This window comes from Sander vitreus, chromosome 4 (assembly GCF_031162955.1).
Source record: "Sander vitreus isolate 19-12246 chromosome 4, sanVit1, whole genome shotgun sequence".
Lineage (NCBI taxonomy): Eukaryota > Metazoa > Chordata > Actinopteri > Perciformes > Percidae > Sander > Sander vitreus.
This window is the reverse complement of record NC_135858.1, coordinates 32,376,293-32,396,738: the sequence shown is the minus strand read 5'-3', so window position 1 is coordinate 32,396,738 and position 20,446 is coordinate 32,376,293. Positions and strand designations below refer to the sequence as shown.

General features: G+C 40.8%; 1 protein-coding gene across 5 annotated transcripts in view; it reads right to left on the bottom strand.

The window, feature by feature from the left end:
- plxnb1b (plexin b1b) overlaps positions 1–20,446 on the bottom strand; it is a 182,275-nt gene that overhangs the window by 88,348 nt on the left and 73,481 nt on the right. For 3 of the 5 annotated variants that reach the window (XM_078249371.1, XM_078249369.1, XM_078249373.1), the window contains one exon: positions 16,318–16,444. The exons of 1 other annotated variant lie outside the window; for it this stretch is intronic. The gene's annotated coding sequence lies outside the window, so the exon portion shown is untranslated. Of the gene's footprint in view, positions 1–14,573; positions 14,671–16,317; positions 16,445–20,446 lie in introns of all 5 variants that reach the window. One more of the 5 variants, XM_078249370.1, reaches the window with a different exon arrangement.

Sequence of the window (20,446 nt, the reverse complement as noted above, 5' to 3'; positions counted from 1 at the left end):
CGTATGCAGAAGTTACGTAGAGCCAAAAAACGTACGGAAGAGGGAATAAAATTAGACTAGAAAATGCATTTCCTGCAGAAAATGCGTGGGAATGCTGAATAGCTGAATTGCTAAAGCTAAACTGGATGAATAGCTTAAATCAGTAAGAAGAAGTTGAAGCAGTGAGAATAGTTGAAAAAGTATGAATGGTTTCAATTAACATGAATTTCATTAAAAAGTTGAATAACACCATTAATATATAAAATTATTTATTTTCTAACTGAAATTATGATTAAGTCTGGAAGACTTACAAATGCCATGAGAAACAGAGATGAAAATATGAAATAAATTGTTTGAAAAATCTCAAATGGATTGCACTGCTGAAAATCTTGGACGTTGAAATGTAAAATTGTCAGTTGGAAGATGAACTGCATTACCTTATTAAGCTAAGAGCTGAAATACATTTCTAGAAACGCTGGAAGCTAAACTGTAATACTGTCAAAAGTGGAAGTTCAAATAAATTGACTAAAAAGGCTAAAAATATAAATACTTTGTATTATTATCAGACATATTCATTGCAAAGAACAAAAAAGGGGGGGGGGAGAGAGAGAGAGAGAGAGAGAGAGAGAGAGAGAGAGAGAGAGAGAGAGAGACAGAAGAGGGAGGGAGAAAGAGAGAGAGAGACAGAAGGAGGCAGGGATAGACAGACAAGAGGGAGGGAGACAGAGACAGACAGACAGACAAACACAGACAGACAGACAGGAAGAAACAAAAACTGACAGACTGACAGAGACAAGAAGAAACAGAAACAGACAGACAGACAGACAGGCAGACAAACAGACAGACAGACGGGAAGAAACAGAAACGGACAGACTGACAGACAGAGACAGGGAGAAACAGAAACAGACAGAGAGAAACAGACAGACAGACAGACAGAGAGACAGAGAGAAACAGACAGAGACAGATAGAAGTGGAACGCAAAAGATATAGACTAATGTTCATATTACTGCCTGTAGTATTCAAGTTGACTGTCTGTGAAAGGGTTGTCATGGCTACTAATGACCTGTGACCATGTTGATAAACATCCTTTGAAGTCTGTGATGAGATCTCTTTGATCTTTAATCAGGTTAACGACTGTGTCACCTGCTGAAACTGTCAGCTGTGCCCCACTGGAGCTATTCAAAGACACAGAGCAAGCTCTCAAATAAAGCCTCAGACTGCTAAAACGATAAAGGGTATCAGTGAAATGATGTAATCGTGACCACCACAAGGCCTTTGTGAACGTATTCATGTAAAATTTATGTTGATAAACTTAAGAATGTGGGCATATCAGCGATTTAAAAAAGTGGTTCGCTCTGCGTTTTGCTCAGAAATGTGGAGAATGTTAAACAGGACACCGAATGGAGGAAGATGTGGAACTCTTGTCATTTGGAAGCTCACCGAGCTAAAAGTATAAGTAATATCGCATAGGCTGAAACTAGACAAAAATACCTACGTTTTGATGTATAAATTGTGCAGGACAAGTAGATATTGTGGGCGTGAGAGCAATTTATAGAGAAGGGACAACATCCACTCTGGCAGACGCAACACACACTCATTAGAAACGCAGAAAAATCCTGAAATGATCACTAAACTTAAACAGCTTTTTCACAAAAACTGTAAAAGATATCAAACTGAAAAGCCATAGCCTAATACCTGAATATTTCGTTAACATTTTAAAGTTTGTTTGGCATCTGTAGGTGAAAGTATGAAGGAGCTGAAAATTTCGGGAGCGGAAGATTTGAAGGATTTGAAGCATGCTCTCATTGACTTCAATGATAAAAAAAGTGTAAAAAAGCTTAATATTTTAAAAAGTATAAATAGTAGAAAAAAAGTTGAAAAAGTCCCATCATTAGCTGAAAGAGCTGAACATTTTAAAAGTCGAATGGTTTTAATAGCTGAAAGTATGCAGAAGTTATGGAGAGCTAAAAAACGTACGGAATAAGAAAAATAAAGAAAATGGCCGAACAGAATAACAATAGTTGGAATGCTGCTGAATCAGCATTCCCACTAAAAATGCATTTCCTACTGAATAGCTGAATTGCTAAAGCTAAACTGGATGAATAGCTTAAATCCGTAAGAAGAAGTTGAAGTAGTGATAATAGTTGAAAAAGTTTAAATCGTTTCAGTAAGTAAGTAATTTCCTTAAAAAGTTCGAAGCTTGCTAAACTGAACTGTTGGCTTTAAAAGTTGAATAATGACAAAAGATGTAGAACATTGTGAGGTCTGAGTATATTTTCTAACTGAACTCACAAATGCAGAAATATGAAACAAATTGTATGAAAAATCTTAAAGCTCAAATGCGTTGCACTGCACTGCTGAAAAATCTGGAAAATTGTCAGAGTTGGAAGTGAAACTGCATTACCTAAGTGAAGGAAGTGAAGGAAGAGCTACTCGCTAAGATTGAGGAAAAGTCAGAGAGTCAAAACACCATGATTGACCAGCTAAGACGAGACTTAAAACAGGCTACCAAAGCGGAAAAAGCCGACAACGCAGCGCTGGGGAAGCAGGTAGCTTAGCTGGAGGAGGCTACAAGCAACCGACTATTACTCGGCTTGAGATGGACATGGTAGCAATGAAAAAACAGATCGACGTACTGAAAGCACGCAATGAAGATCTCAAAGCCTGCTCACGACGCTGTAACCTACGAGTCATATGGCGTTATATATGTGCCTCATTCCTGGCCTGGGTTTTTCGTTTAGTGTATAGATGTATTTGTGTTCTGGCAATGTACATTATTTGTTATTAAATTCATAAGCAACTATAGGACATTTCCAGTGGGGAAGTCAGACATTGCAAGGCTAATTATGGTATATAATGTCATATGTCAGGTTTAGATAACTGACCGAAAACTATCTTTACAAGTTGGAATTTACATGGTGAAGCAAAATAAGATCTTTCTGCACCTTAAGAAGCTGAAGACAGAGGTGGCATATTTACAAGAGACACTCTTGAAAAATTGTGACCATGCCAAGCTTAGAAGGGGAGGATTTCAACACATTTTTCACTCTAGTTTTAATACTAAAAGTCAAGGTACGGCTATACTTGTACATAGAAATACCCAAATCCTAAAATCTAAAGTAATATCAGATAAAAATGGACGATTTGTAACTGTGCATGGTAAGTTGTATAATGTACCAGTTATTTTGGCAAACATATACGCTCCAAATTGAGATATTGTCGAATTTTTTAAGGATTTCTTTGCCATGCTACCGGAACTAAATGATCGCCAGTTAATTCTAGGCAGCGACTTTAATTGTGTGCTGCACTCCACTCTAGATCTCTCAAGCCCTACCAGTAGATCCTTGTCTAACTCGGCACAACATATTATCTCCTTTCTCCAAGCTTATGGAATAGGACCCCTGACGGTTATTGTCTCACCAGTTAAGGCAGGCAGAAGCAGATACCTATATTTCAGAGATTGAGACTGCAGGGGGTAACAACTATTGGCCAACAGGAGATTAACAATGAGTTTAAGAAATGATATGAGCAAGAGGCTGCGGACAAAGAAAAAGTTAAACAATTTCTGGATAATATTACTTTGCCAACCTTGGAAAGGGACGATATTGAGGCCTTAGATACATCTATCTCAGTAGATGACTAACAGAGGGCAATTAGTAAAATAAAAAGTGGGAAAGCACAAGGCCCTGATGAATTCCCTATTGAATTATTCAAAAAATAGCCAGCCAAGCTCTCCCCATTGCTGCGTGAACCCCGATAATAACAGAGGCAAAGGACCCTTTGAAATGTGAGAATTATAGACAAATAAGTCTGTTGGGAGTTGATTATAAGATTTTGACAAAATTGTGAGCAGCAAGATTGGAAACAGTAATGCAAAAATGCACCCAGACCAATCAGGTTTTATTTCTGGTCGACAGCTCTGTGGCAATCTGTGTTGCCTGTATAACATTATTTACTCTCCAAATGCTTCAATTATACCTAAGTCTTAATCACCCTAGACGCCCATTTGATAGGATTGAGTAGGAATATCTATTCAAAGTATTGGAAAAGTTTAGATTTGGCACCTCCTTCTGTTCATGGATAGGAGTGCTGTACAAATATTATGGAACTTTTTTAAACGCAAATACCGTTATATACTGTATACCCTGGTAAAATGTCAAGAAGGTATGAAGGTATTTAAAAAATAGATACCGCCGACTGCATCGAAGTCGAAGCAAAGACACAAATTCATCCTGGACGGCACAAATTGAGGTAAAGAATAATTTGTACAAGTTGAAGAAAAGTCACACTTGCTGTTTTCATCTACTTCATGAACAAATGGAGACAAGAAGAAAAGCCTGGAGGAAAACTACAGAAAGCAGCTGGGCTTTCGCAGAAACGCATTTCAAAGACAGGTGTGTACGTTGCTACCTAACTACTACGGCAGCCATTTTTGTTTGAATATGGGGGGGGGGGGGGAGAATGTACAGTCTATAAGCGCAACAGTAGTAATGTGAAGTAGTTTACCTTGTGGTACAGCAGAGGGCGCTCTTAGGATCAGCTTGACCTCTTGCTTGAAATCAGAAAAGGGTTCATTGCCACCATAAATTACACTTAGGCCTATGTGGAATTCGCCCTACTGACAATCCGTAAACTAAGCTAATAAATCAAAATGGAGGACACTAGCTTGTTGGAAGAAATGTGTAAATATGTGCACAGACATGATTTGCTCTACATGATGAAGAAAAATTTCCAGGTTCTGGAAACAATGAGCTGTTCTGATATGAGACAGAGCTCAGTAAAGGATTAGCCTCCAATAGTCTTCATTGAAACATTGAACCTACTGACATGGTACTCACCTACAAGCACTCATGCACACAATAAACCCTCTATTTTGTCTCTAGAAACCAGTCTCATAATCCTCTTTTATTTACAACACTGCTCTTTTTCTGAGCAGCTGTTAAAGTGCTAACTGTTGCAACCTGAGGATAATATTAAAGGCAGTGTTTTTGAAGTAAGGAATAGAGGTAATTTTGCAAAGCATGGATAGCATGCTCTTGGGAAGCGCGCGCGCGCGCGCACACACACACACACACACACACACACACTCCTTTCTGTGCCTGCTTGGGCAATAACAAGGGCAGTGCAGAGAGAGTGAAGGGTAAATGTTAGTGTGTCTGGTCCTCTCTGAATGCTGTGTGTGTGTATAAAACACAGCTACACAAAGAGCCTCTTTGTGATCCCATGCGGCTAATGTTGCTTTTCCATAGTGTTGCCTTAATTAAACATTAGGGTGTGTGTGTTGCTTATGGAGCCATGCTTGTTGCATAACACATAAAAGGTGAGCATGAAGTCATAAAACAGTTTGAGGGCCACTGCTGGAGCTCTTTTCACCAGACTACAAAAGAGTGTGCAGTAAAAACTAAATGAGCTTCTCCAACAACACAATCAGAATAAAAAAATCATTATCCTAAAGAAGTTGGAAACCAGAAGAGCTGCCAGCCACTTCACAGTATTGACAAGCCATGAAACCATAAAGAGCCCCAGGCATTCCCACAGCTGTGAGTCAGATAATGGGATGATACTGTACATACTAGGTTGATAACCTTGACAAACATGGAATCAGGCACTCACACAGTCAGAATACCTGGAGGGTTAAACCAAATATACCCAATTATTTGTGAACAAATCTGTTCAGCAAAAAAATAACTACTCGCTCTTGCCACTGATTCTCTCTAAAAGTCCCAGATGTTTCCCAGAAGGCTGAACAAACAAATATGATACTGTCACGATGAAACCCTTTGATAGGTGTAGTAAGCGATGTTAATCAAATACACTTTTTGTCAAATTCAGCAAATATCTCCTCACGGTCACCTAGCTCTCTATTTTCTGTGTGCGCTGAAAAAAATCAGGTGTTCCTACACAGCCCTGGTTGTGTAAATGCAAAACAAATGGAATGGTGCGCTTGAGCCAAACAACACTATTCCAGCCAATCAGCGTAGGTGGCGCGTGAAAGCAAGTGTTGGGGGCGTGGGGGAGGGGGAGGGTTGGGGGGAGAGGAGGGAGGCAGCGGCTGGGCCAGGAGTTATCACCAAGAAGAGTTTGCAGAGAAAGAGCAAAAAAGGAAAAGGACTGAAGAATACAAATTAAAAAATAAAAATTGTATAATCAGGAAAGGACTAAGAGCCCTGTTAAAAATCAGTGAGGCGCTGATTTCAAAGGAATGAAAACTGATGAGGCCTCTTGTCGTTATGGGACGAGGGAGTAATAACGTTAGCTTCGCTGTTTCTGTTTTCAACAGGTCAGTTTAACCTTGTCCGCTTTGCTATTGTTTGTGATGGCTGCTCCCAACTGGTTGGCTTTAAAGGCAGTAGCGTCAGTTTGCTAATCCACATCCTAACGTGAGCCAACATCGACTCTGCCATATATCGTTTAGCCAGCAGAGACACTAACAAAAGTGATTGCTATGGAAATGCTGGTCCCATGAATCTGGGGGGGGGGCGGAGATTCTGAAGGGGGGTTGTATTTGTTTGGCAGTTGAGTTCAAATATCAACGATCTTCCCGCAGCATCGCTTACTTCACCTTTAACAAGCAATACTTTTGCATCTTCTAGAAAATACACAAGAAGCTGCTTACAATCATTCAAACATTTTTTTTCTTCTTCATTAAACAAACCAACGTCCACCAAACATCCACTTAGGGCACAACTTTGGGACAATCTCTATATTAAACATTCCTGTTGACTTCCACAGCTGGCCACCTCTCTTCACCAGGCTCTGTTAAATGCCATTGATTTCTCTAGGACAAAACCATGTCTGCTTCTGCTACTTTACCCCAGCTTTAGTCCTGCAGGCTGGGAGAAGTAAACAACCCAACAGCCAATTATGGAGCTCAGGAGAGGGATTTTAAGAGCTGCTTACAATGCAAATGTGGCTAATATTTCTGGATATGTCATCAGGGAGGGAAGACAGTCTGTGTGTGTGTGTGTGTGTGTGTGTGTGTGTGTGTGTGTGTGTGTGTGTGTGTGTGGCCCACCATGTTTCATATAATCTAATGTAACACCATGACAACTGCAGCGAGTTACCTTTCAGTGCAATACAGGCTATGAACCATGACGCTGTCTGATGCTATGAGTAATCTCTCACAACAAACCTGCTCTGCCACAGTAGACCACCCTGAAGGTGGACTTGCCATCGTGGTTTGGGCCACCCTTGGTAAGCGCACCCGTATGAAGACGCTGCCGGCTGGAGCAAAGTATGCTGGTCTGACAGAACTGACACACAGAGGAACGCCACAGAGAGATGTAAATTAAAAAAGAAAAATAGATAAGTTCTCTGCACATTCCTGTCTAAATCCAGAGTGCACAAATGTTGTTTACTTCTCAAATGACTGTGTGTGTGTGTGTGTGTGTGTGTGTGTGTGTGTGTGTGTGTGTGTGTGTGTGTGTGTGCACAGTAGAGAAAGAGGGAGAGATATCACTGTCTCTCTCACCTCGCCGGTTTTACAAGCAAGGTTTACAATGTGCTGAAGGACACGTGCATTAGAGATGCAGAGGAAAGGGTGATCCTACACTCACCTCCGTATTTCAATAAATAACCAGAATCAGAATCAGAAGAATCAGAATCAGAAAAGCTTTATTGCCAAGTAAGTTTTTTACACATACAATTAATTTGTTTTGGTGTTGTAGGTGCATGTCACACATTCTCTAAAATAAGACTGGAGGACTCAGCACTTGTGGACTAACGGTATTTGGGCCACTGTACCCAGTTTGACTGGAGGACGCTGTGTGTAAGTTTTGAAACCAACTGTTGGAGGGACACCTAACCAGACTGTAAGGAATGATGAATGCTGGCTACTCAGTCTACAATCTATATTTTTGAGGACACTTAATCGGGCTGAAAAAAGCGAACATGATGAATCCTGAGGATGCGCTATGTACGTTTTGAAGCCGAGCTTTAAAGGGGCACTTAACCAGACTAAAAATACATGATAAATACTGGCTGGTCAGTTTACAGTTTATGTTTGTTAACAATTAAGCTAGACGGAAAGAACATGAGGGATACGGTCTGTTCAGCTCATAGTCTGCTTATTGCTCCAACTAGATTGGTCTGTTTTTCACACAGCTTAGTCCAGAAATTGTTTGAAGGTGTTTATAATATTGTTAATGTAAACATATGAATTCACTAGACCTGTTTCAATTAACCTGTGACTTAAGACAGGAGGTGTAGTTTTGAGCTGAAGTTTTGCGCAAACTGCGTTTGATGTGGTCACTCATCTTATAAATAGGGGAGGGGGTCTGAGGTCTCAGAGGGTTAGGGGATTTATTTTACTTTTTATGTTTTTGTCACACCTTGCTCAGAGCTAACAGTTCAACCTTTGCTACAGATTTGTCAGCAAAATCCGGTAGGGTACTCGAGACACGTATGCGTTTCAATTTTGAAGATGAAGCTTTCAATCCTTTCAGTTAACATCAGCTACGAGCTAAATCCCTGGATTATTTAAGAAGGAAAAACATAGACGTGGCACTTATACAAGAGTCACACTTACGTAAAAGAGATGTAAATCGTTGAAAATAAATACTTTAAGGTTGCTGCCTCATCTGGTGACGACACCAAAACCAAGGGCTCCATCATGTTGCTGTCGCGGAAATCCACACTTACCGTAGACAAAAGCAGTAAAGACTCTTCAGGCAGGATATCTTATATATGTACCACGATAAGGAGTAGGAAAATAGCCTTTGTCTCGGTATATGCACCAGCTACATATGAGGAAAGTTTCTTCCCACGCCTAACCAATGAATTGCTCTCTCTCAATGAATATTCACTAATTATAGGGGGAGACATGAATGCAGTACTAGATTTAAACCAGGATAGATCAGGGGTCAATCACATGAAAGCCCAAAAACGCATATCAGACATGTTTAAAGCAGAATCCCACCATTTTACAGACATATGGAGGATGCACAATCCTACTAGCAAGGATTACACCTTCTTTTCCACACGTCACCTCACCCATTCCCACATTGATTATATTTTGTGCTCCAGTGAGCTTAAGGCAATGTTTCACATGTTAGCAATGGAACCAGCAATTCTGTCTGATCACAATGCGCTGATAACCACCTTCCGTTGTGATATGTTAACAATTCCCTTCTCGAAAACACAGCTTTTGATACAGAGTTTAGAGCCAAGCTGGCGGAGTTTATATCAATCAATACTGACTCAGTTTCAGACCCGGCGTACATTTGGCAAGCCACTAAAAGATTTATTAGAGATTTCACATCTTCCTTTGCGGTCAATTTGAAGAAAAAGAGAGAGGCAAGGATTGCGGAGTTGGAAGAATGTTGTAAATTGTTAGAACAGACGTGTTTTTCTAAATCTACACACTCTTTTAGTCACAAATCGAGCAGAGCTAAATGATTTGCTAAGGAGAGCTGAATTCATAATGCACAGAGAGGCAAAATTACTATTTTAATGGTTGCAAACCAAGCAAATAGCTTGCTCTGAAATTAAAACAAAGCGAATCAAGAGCTGCTATCAACAGCATCCGCACAGACAGAGGTATCTCAATGAATCCTAAAGATGTCACCGCCACTTTCCAATCCTTTTATTCAAAGTTGTATGAATCCTCCTGCAATCCGGATCCGACACAGTGCCAGAAGTTCCTGAAAGAGCTAAACCTGCTTCTTCTTGACCAAGAGGAGGCAGAACAACTGGATCAACCTATAACGTTAGAGGAACTTAAATCAGCGTTAAAAACAGCTAAGGAGGGGAAAACACCGGGGTTGAACGGAATTCCATCAGAACTTCTGCTACAATATTTTGACATACTAGGACCTACCATTTTACAAACTTTAACCTCGGCCATAGAGAGGGGCACCTTTCATCAACAAACCAACACTGCACTAATTATGGTCATACACAAAAAGGGCAAAGATCCTACGGAGTGTTCAAACTACAGGCCCATCAGCCTCATTGGGACGGATATTAAGCTCTATTCCAAAATCTTGGCAATACGCCTAGAACGCTTTATTGAGAAGCTAGTCCACCCCAACCAAAAGGGTTTATACCAAAGCGTCACGCTACAGATAATATAAGCAGATTATTCCATGTAAGAGAAGAAGCCAAAAACCTTCCAACAACGGCAGCAGTTTTATCACTGGACGCGGAAAAAGCTTTTGACTGCCTATAGTGGAACTACTTGTGGCAAGTAATGGAGAGGCTTGGTTTGGGAGCCAAATTCATTGGCATGGTACGTACTTTATATGCAAATCCCACGGCCATAGTCTCAACCAATGGCCTGCATTCACAGCCATCCCCTGTCGCACGGGGATCGTGACAGGGATGCCCACTATCTCCCATGCTATTTGCGATCTCTCTTGAACCGTTAGCCCAAGCCATAAGGCAAAATAAAATATGTAATGTCCAGATTAAATCCAATAGCAACTCAATATCGTTATTTGCAGATTATGTTTTGCTGTACATCTCTGACCTTGAGGACTCTGTCCCAAAAATTCTTAAGATCTTTAACGAATTTGGCTCAATCGCCGGCTATAAAATCAACTGGAATAAATCTAATCTTCTGCTGAACAACGGACAGGTGACATCAGTTATTAGTGACACAATACCAACCCAAAGCAAAATTACATATTTGGGCATCACCATTCACGCATCGCTACAGCGAGTTGTCCAGGACAACTATGAAACTCTACTAAGTAGTGTTCAAAGAGATCTGGCCAATTGGTCTGCGCTGCCGGCATCGCTACGGTCCAGGATTGCGGTCGTTAAAATGAACATAGTTCCTTGTGTGAATTTCTTAAGTACAATGATCCCCTTACCCCCACCAATACATTTCTGGAAGAAACTTGATACCGTAATTCGGCAGTATATTTGGAATAATAAACAACCTAGGCTGTGTACCACAGAGCTTTTTAGCTACGGGCCCTCAGAGTGTGGATGGACCCCTCATCTACAGTCCCATGGAGAGAAATAGAGCAAAACCTCACTGTAAGTCTAAGACTGCAAGACCTTGCCTTTACAGGTGTGTGTTCAAAAAAGTGTATGCTAGCCTATGGCCCTATTATCACCAACACATTGACCAACTTTAAACAGGTCGAGGAGCTACTACGCTACACCAATAAGTGGCATTTGAACACCCCAATTTGGCACAACATACACTTAACAAACCTTTTGTTTATAAACAGTGGACTGACAGAGGTATTTATACTCTAGACCAGCTATTCAATGATGAAGGTATGTTAAGTTTTGAAGACCTGAGAGCTAGCGTTGAGGTCCCTAGGACATCCTTCTTCCTTTATCTTCACTTAAGATCAGCCCTAAAATGTTATGGAGTACCATGGGGAAACAGTCTTGAGATGCACCCAATCATTAAATGGCTTGTTGATTCTCCGGTGCGAGGATTAGTGTCCAGGATGTATGCTAAACTGATGCAAGTATCTGTAGGAGAACTCCCAATATTAAAGAAATGGGAGCGAGAGCTGAGCCCGGAGGGGAACGTAATTAACTGGGAGACAGTTTCCCACTGTTCCAAGAACCCAAATCACCAGCAGATCCACTTCAACATATGCCATAGGACATATTGGACTCCCCAGAAGAGATACGTCTCTAAAGCCATTCCTACTCCCTATTGCACGTTCTGCCAACCTGAACAAACTGGAACTTTCTTGCATATGGTCTGGGAGTGTGAACAGGTACATGAGTTTTGGAATAAAACAACATCAATAATATCTGATGTGATATCATGTCGTATTTCTACTGACCCGATTGTTTTGTTACTTAATGATAACTCTAAATTACACCTACTTGGGAGACAGAAGAAAATTTGGCTAGCTGGATCAAACGCAACCAAGAAAATGATAGCTCAGCGCAGGCTCCCCCCCCCACTCGCTTTGTATAAAACAGTGGTTGCCGTATTTTCTGGACATAGTTATGCTTGAGCTCTCTACAGCAAGGATTAACAAAGCCAAGTCATCAACTGTAGACCTATGGAAAAGTGCAGCAGCACAAGTATCAGTCCTAATGACCTCAGCATCACAAGAATTAGAGGAAAGCGACTAGGCAAGGTGTGATTCCCATTTCCTGTTTTTGTTTTTTGTTTATTTTTCTTTCCTCAAGACAGCAGAGGGTGGGGGGTGGGAGAGGGTTGTTGTTCTTGTTCAATTGTGTTAGTCTGTTCTATATGTTCAAAAATATAAAAAAAAAAACAATAAAAAAGTTGATCTTGGTTTTGTTCGTTTAGTTGTCAATCAGAATAACCAGACTGCTTAAAAAGGTGGTCCCGGTGTGGCCCTTATGTGGTGTGAAAGCAAAGAGAAGAAGAACAATATTAATCCCCTTGGGGGAATTACATTTTTGCACTGTAATTTTTCTTTACACACACACGCACACACACGCACGCACACACACACACACACACACGACCTAGAGGTAGGCAACACACACACACACACGACCTAGAGGTAGGCATCAATTGTTGTGTACAGATGTCAGAGTGATACCAGGCTGCATTAACAGACCCCCAGAGCAGTGCCTTGCTCAAGTGCACATCAGAAGTGCCCAGAAGGTTAACATGCAGCTACCAGTCCATAATCTGTACAGACTGATCCGTGCTGGACTTGAACTGGCCACCCTCCGGTTCCCAAGCCAAGTTACATAACTGGGCTACTGCCACCTAAAGCAGACCAACCACCTTATTATATTTAATTGATCTTAGTTTTTCCAGTAATGAAAAGCCATTTAATTTACGTGTTGGGGTGCCTTGAAATTTTCCTAGCTTCCAAAAGGAGACATGACTAAAAAGGTTTGGGAGTAACGTTTTCAATAACTTCTGACTTTATATTTTATATAATCTTTACCTTAAAAGGTATTCTCTGCAGGATTTGTCAGTTGGTGTTTTTAAACAGTGTTCAAAGCTGGCCCCTCCTTTACAGCTCAATAAGTGAGTAGCATTTTCCGATTTAAATGTGTGATATGCCACTATTACTCAGGTTTTAGAAGCATTCTTTGGACCTGTATACAGCACATTCAGAATCTGTGCAGTTTGTGACAGTTTACGGCCTCTTACCTGTTTACGGCTTACAGTTTACAGCTCTGTGTGTTGCTATGGTTGTTGTACACAAACCAACCAACCAGCGGTCAGTTTAACCTTGTCCGTTTGCTATGGTTTGTGATGGCTGCTCCCAACTGGTGAGCTTTACAGCAGTAGCGACAGTTTGCTAATCCACAACCCAACTTTAACTAATGTTGATTCAGCCATATTTCGTATAGTCAGCAGTGACACTAACAGAAGTGGTTGCTACGGGAATGCACGTCCATGAATCTGGGAGGGCGGAGATTCTGAAGGAAGGGTGTATTTGTTTGGCAGTTGAGTTCAAATCTCAACAATCTTTGCGCAGCATCACTTACTGCACCTTTAAATAGTGCAGCATATCTGAAGCTCTTGGCATTCAGAGTCAAATGCACACACAGGGAACATTTCCCTCTTCACTCCTCACCTCCTGCTGGGAATATACAGTAAAATCTGCATGGCACAACATGCTTTTAAAAGAGAACCCAAAGGAATGTGGTTTAAATCATTTCTGTTTCACTAGACAATAGGGAATGAAAAATGTTTAAAAAGGTCTTGAGAATTTATCTACGTTTGGAAAGAGCATGTCTTTTTTTCCTCCGAGAAGCACACAGTGGGGTAGCCTGTTTTAGCTATGGTTGAATATATACACAATAACGTCACTGTGTGTGCTGCTTGTTGCATGGTAATATTGTTTGAACTTTTGGTGGTTCTTGCAGTGTTTTGGGTAGAAGTTGAGCCATATTTTTGTGGATCTTTTCAGCATGTGGTGGCTGCTTAAACTGGGATTCAACAAATGAGAGGTTTGAGGAAATGAAAGGCTTTCATTTAAATAGAGCAGGGGGGCCTTCACACTCTTTGTAGGGCAGATGATGACATTGACAGGCTTACAATGTATGCAACCTTTATATTCTTTAGTACTAACTAGACTGTGCCTGTAAAACAGAGTAGAGAAAACTAGGAGCTGGGTATTGATTGAAATGTTTAGTATTAGTGTCAAAATGAAACTTTTTAGTACAGATAACAAAACATTTTTTCTCTCCAGACCTTACTTTGACAAATACAATTTGTGTTTTAAACTGTGAATCTAGTCAGCTACGTGAAATGATCCTAGCTATCTTATCACATCGTTTTACAATCACTGCTGTGCATAATGGTTATATTGTCGTTGCATGTTGCACATGCAGCTCTCTATTGAGAACATGGAATCTTCTATTTCACTGTCCAATTCACCTCTCATAACACTGCAATGGTTGTCTTGTCTATTGCTGCAGATTTTTCCTAATGTAAATAACAATTTTGATCATTTTATTCTAAATTCTATGTTCAGAGGCCCGTTTCAGAAAGCAGGTTTAGTGAAAACTCTGAGATTGTTAACCCTGAGATGAAGGAAACTCTGGGTTTTCCATTTCAGAAAGGGAGGTAAATAAAACCTGAGAAAGACGGGTTACTCCAGCCCGTTTCAGAAAGAGAGGTAACTTAACCTCAGAGTCAGTTACTATGGTAACTGAGTCTGTGAACCTTACCTTACCTTGAGTTTCTCTCAGTCTCCTCCCTCTGAGTGCTCTTTAATTATCTCATTCATTCATTCAGTCTGTATCAGGCACATTTTGGCACAGTTTTGTTATCTGTGTGAATAAAAAAAACAGGGTTGGTTTATTAACTAACGTTTATTAGGTAACGTTAGACTATAAAACTTTTTTTTTTCCTCGAACATGGCATGTCCTTCTTTTTGACGAGCCCGTTGATGAAGAAGTTGTATTACTTCAGAGGGATTTAACCATACGTCGGGAGATGATATTGAGGCCCCGACTAGATGTATTTTCATTTCCAGATAACTACCTATTTGAGCCATATCGTTTTTTCTTCACAGTCCATCAGATATGTACATAAATGTATCTGTCCTCATATCACTAACGTCACCCATCGTGGACATCCGAGCAGATTCTTTGTGTCGCGTTACGTTTTTTTGCAAACAGCAGTTTTCGACATTGGTGATGCAGAGCATATTAGTAAAGTCACATGCAGAGCCGTCAGAAAAGTGTGCCTTGCTCTGAAACGTCTTTTAAACGTTGTTGTAGTGTTCCCTGGACAAAAACCAGTGAGAGCCATTAAAAAGAAGTTCCACAGGATTGCAGGTGATGATGTAAAACCCTTTGAAATAAATGATTAGAAATTATTATTCTGTTAATGATGGTGCTGCAACCTCAGAATGGGATTAGTATTTTTTCGCCCGCAGGATTGCACCTAAATGAAATAGATTATAGGTTCAATACCATTCCACCAGTTTTCACCAGTAATATTATTCCTGTGATTAAATATATATTTAATACACTATATTGGAACTTACGCATTGACTCAAGCAGCCAATTCTCGGTCTTTTGCAGCAGCAGCCATGTTGCTTTTTTAAATGAAATATGTGTTCAAACTCACTGTATGTGCGCATGAGTATTACCAGTTCCAGAGGGGTAAAGTACGTAGACCGACTTGTTTGTGGTTGTTGCCATGGTGAATCGTAGTGTCATGGCTCCATTCATGCTGCCTTTTTATGGTGGTGGTGCACACACTTAACTCTGAGTCAACCTACTCTGAGTTGATTGAACCAACTCAAATCAGCTGTTCTGGAACTGAAAACTCAAGACTTTCCCATCTCAGGGTAAATCAACTCAGAGTTCAGGGTTAGACTCAGAGTTTGTTAAACCTCCTTCCTGAAACGGGTCCCAGGTGTTTGTGTTAAAGTATTAAAAATGTATGTATTTGAGATTTCTTTTTTTTCCTTATTCTAGTCAAAGAAAGGGACTAGAAGGAATACTTGAGGAACTGAAAGGTACAATATTTGAAAGCATTGTTTTAGTATCAGTACTGAAGCCCACGGATCATACCGGGACACACATTTATGCAGGAGTAGTGTGAAGTTCATGTCTGAGTGAGTGTGTGTGTACATTTGTCCGATGGTAAAGAAATCCAGTCAAGTCTCACACCTCCACCCTAACAGTCTCATTTATCATTGTGCTCTAGCACATGGGTCACCACACGCACACTCACAAGCACACACATCTGCTCTGAATTCACTCAAAGGAACATCATTCACATCTAAATGAGGTCTGAGTGACCTGACCTTGAAAGGCAGGCAGCAGCCAGGACTTTACTTTCATCCAGCCAGGAACACAACACCACACAGTTCAGAGGGGCAGCCAGGATTTCTGCAACTTTCACTGATATCACCCCAAATATTTCAGTATTTGGTACAAAGAGCTGAACAAAAAGAATCTGACCTGATCCACTGTGTTCCTCCAATGACAAGATGAGGGTTTTCCCTGGCCACAGCTATGTACAACAAGTGGAGTCCCCAGGTTTGAGCAACGATGGCAGTAGAGGGTGTCACTCAATGATGAGATGTGGCTATTTACACAGAGGAAAGGAAGACAAAACATTTTCCTCATCAGTGTCACAACTATGAAGTACAAATAGCACTGAAAAGCAATAACACCAGGTGTAAACCCTTCAGGTCATTGGCATCTTTTTATGTATCACCATCTTGCACTTAAATGAGGGAGAGGATAAAACATGTGTGTACCGAGTACCAAATCTATTTATCCATGAAAAAAACATTATATATGGAATTTTACTACAGATACAAATGATAAGCAGACATTAAATAGTAAATTAATGAACAGAAGTGACAATACCTCAAAATGTTTACGTGAAGATATAAAGACTGTCTACAGTACATACATACGTTTGTTTTATACCCAGGGGCGGATTGGCCATCTGGCAACTCAAATGCCAGAGGGGCCAGACCATTTTTTTTTTATGTGGGCCGGTCAGATTTTTTTTTTTAATATACAAATAAACTGTCTTTACAGGCCGACAGCGCAGAGGATCTGTTTTTATCGCTTGCGCAATTTCACTATGGTTATAATAATAATAATTATATTAATAAAAATAATAATAAATATTAAGCATTTTGCCAGTCAGCAACGGCCTGGTCCCAAGATGGGCCCAAGATGGGCCGACCGACCCAATCAGAAGTTACTCAAATTGGGACGTTCAGTCAAAATCAAGCAGATCACCTGCAAACAAGATCTCTGTTTGCAGGGTTCAGGCTGTACCGGACTCTCCCAGTGATCATGTTGCTCTGGGGGACCGGCTGTGTAGCGAGAAGCCGCTAGTGATGGGCGCCGGAGCTCTGACTGCTTTCTGTCCGCGCGGCCGTCTGACGGCATCATTATGCAATACCGGTCTTGTTGTTGTGTTAAATAGTAGTCTAATTCGGTGTTTTGGTACAGTTGGTTTTAATACCTGATGCCAAGTGTAGGCCTATAGGAGTACACATGACAATCCTGAACAAGCAGCGTCGCTCTGCTCCGTCTTTCTGCTGTGCCCCATTCAGTTAGTGTTTAGTTTTACACTATGAAGGTTAAACTCTGCAATTAATCCGTGGTTCACATGTATGCATGAACTGTGGTGGTCCATTACACTGTAGGCTATATTCAATATCAATGATACTTTTTGATCAATAGAATGTAGAAAACATTACACTTCACAATGTTTTGTATCCATAACATGATTGTGTTATTGTACAATTTAGCAGTACCCTCTATAAGTCAATCCTACATTTTTCAACTTGGGAGAACAAAGTGACCATAAAGCCCTGTTCATGCTGATTAAACAACTGGACCTTGGGGTCAAGTGTTGTCGTCTCCGGTCCATGTCCCAGATGCGAAAGCCCCCTTACTGGACTACTGAATATAATAATAATCCATTATATTTTGTATTTTAAATTGTTACCTGCCACCAGAATTTTGTGATTTCCTTGCCATAAATATAGATGTTTTTACCATAAATTGGTGACTAAAAATGTATCAGAATGCAGAAATAAAAGTATTTTATCCTCAAAATTTCCAAAAGGCCAATTCTGAGCAAGGAAAAACCCTGAAGTATAATCACAGACAGCCATAACAACATTTTAAAATTGCAGAGTTAGAGAGATAAAACGACGATGAAAGATGAAAAGATACAGACAGACAGACAATATGTACAGTGTCAACAGAGAAATACGGACAATCAAACAGACAGACAGTGACAACAAAGAACATACTGTAGAGAATGACAGTAACAGCATACAAACGGCATAAACAGACAATATGTGTACATTTGTTATAAACATGTGCTCTTTAAAAAGTAGTAAGCATTGTTTGCCAGTTACATTAAATGTTTAAAAATCTGTTACATAAGGTACTGCCTATATTATTTCACCATCTGTACACAAATGTAATTAGTGAATGCACGTGTCCGTGGGTGGGGCTGCATGGGCATGGTAATGTGGGCTGGTGTGGCTACAGTGCCAGGGCTGAAATTTTGTCCCAGTCCGCCCCCGTTTATACCTCTACTACTCTTTTCTGTTTTTTTCAGGGCCAGCGAATTGTCAAGTCTACTGGTTTACCCCATTTATATCATGAGGGTGGGCCAATAGAAACATCTCCGTATGATGCAACACAGTTCCTCCAAAATCAAAACCATACAATTGAATCAGCACCTCTCTAAAACAATTAACAAAAACAGAATATATTAACCTTTATATAAAGGATTTATTGCTGGACTGCTAGATTACATTGCTGGAAATTACTTTTAGTTAGGTGGTCCTAATAAACTGGCAACAGTGTATTCCCCACAGGATACATTGTAATAACTGCAGTGCTAACTAGCACACCAGTCTAAGATAATGACCATGGTGTCCTGCTAAAAATCAGCATGTTAGTATTCTGACGTTAGCATTCACCTTAAAGAACAGCTATGCCTGACTACAGCTTCACAGAGATGCTAGCATGTTTGCAGATGAAGTCTTTTTTCACTTGTGATGGAATGATGTTCACAGTCAACCCCTCCCTCTCTTCTCCCAAACCCGTCCCTACAACCTATTAAATAGAATTATGAATTTCTTACTCACTGTAACTTTTATTCTTGTATTTGTATATTTTTTATTATACGTTTTATTTTCATCGTGACCGTTTTTAATTGCTCTTTAATGTTTCATGTAAAGCACTTTGAATTGCCTTGTTGCTGAAAGGTGCTGTAGAAATAAAGTTGCCTTGCCTTACAACCTCAGCCTGTCAGTCAGTCCCCAGATCATAGAAAGCACCGTTGTGCCTGCTTATCTCATAGGAAGTGTAACGTCAAGAACAGCACCGCAAAGTGCTTTTGGCTTGCCATTAATATCGTATATCACAGTGAATGGTGTCTGCGTGAAGTTTTGAAAAACTGTAACCACACTTGGGCATACTGTGCGTAGTTTGCTCTGTCCGCACCTCTGAGCGCGCACGTGTGTGTGTCGGACCTCTGCTCTTTGTCAATATGCAGAGAGGACAGATAAGCTTGCGCTTACTCTCAGGTACCGAAATTTGGCACCGTTTGATTTTACGTGAACCAATACTCGGTAATACCGACGTGATTCGGTCGGTACCGGTAAAAGTACATGTTTCGGTACCCAACCCTACTGAAGTGCAAAGCTATCCGTCCAACATTTAGCACCACAACCCAGTGCCCTTTTGACACTGCTTCAACATTGTTGGTAATGGGATCAATGAGATTACACAACGTTAGTTACACAGATGCCCAGGCACTGATAAACTCATACACATGACCCCCCCGAACACACACACACACACACACACACACACACACACACACACACCTCACCCCTCCATCTGCATGTAATGACTGTCCCAGTCAATTCCCAGTGCAATCAGTCCAAACCAAAATACCAACCAACCAACCAAGAGGTAAAGACAAGAGGATGTGTAAGGAGGAGGTGGGAGTGTGGAGGATGATTGGGAGCTGGGATAGACAGGTCATGGGCTTGATTTATGAGTCATCCCAACTGTTGTGGAGCAATCAAAATGCACCAGTGGTCCCATCTGCATCCATTTCCTCCTCCCCCAGTGGCACGGCAGGGAGGCTGGGAAAAAAAGGAGGGGGTGTGTGTGTGTGTGTGTGTGTGTGTGTGTGTTAGGGGTTAGTTTGTTCTGTGTGACCACCTCTTATGCCTTCTGTTCCAAAACAAGGGAATAAGAACTACATTAAAAACACAATAGACACTCTCCCAACCCCCATCAGTCTCCTGCTGGTTACAACTACCAATGTGTGTGTGTGTGTGTGTGTGTGTGTGTGTGTGTGTGTGTGTGTGTGTGTGTGTGTGTGTGTGTGTGTGTGTGTATGTGTGTGGAATAGCAGTTATTTACTGACCAAACTGAAGTAGTACATCACAAATTTCAGGCTGAGAATAATGAATGTTTTGAGAGGAGCTGTGCCTCAGGATTTAAGCCAGGACTTGCGCTTCCTGTGCTTCCTTCTAGCTGAAAAGCTGCCAACTCAAAGGGTTTCGTAGTCCGTACCTCTCATATG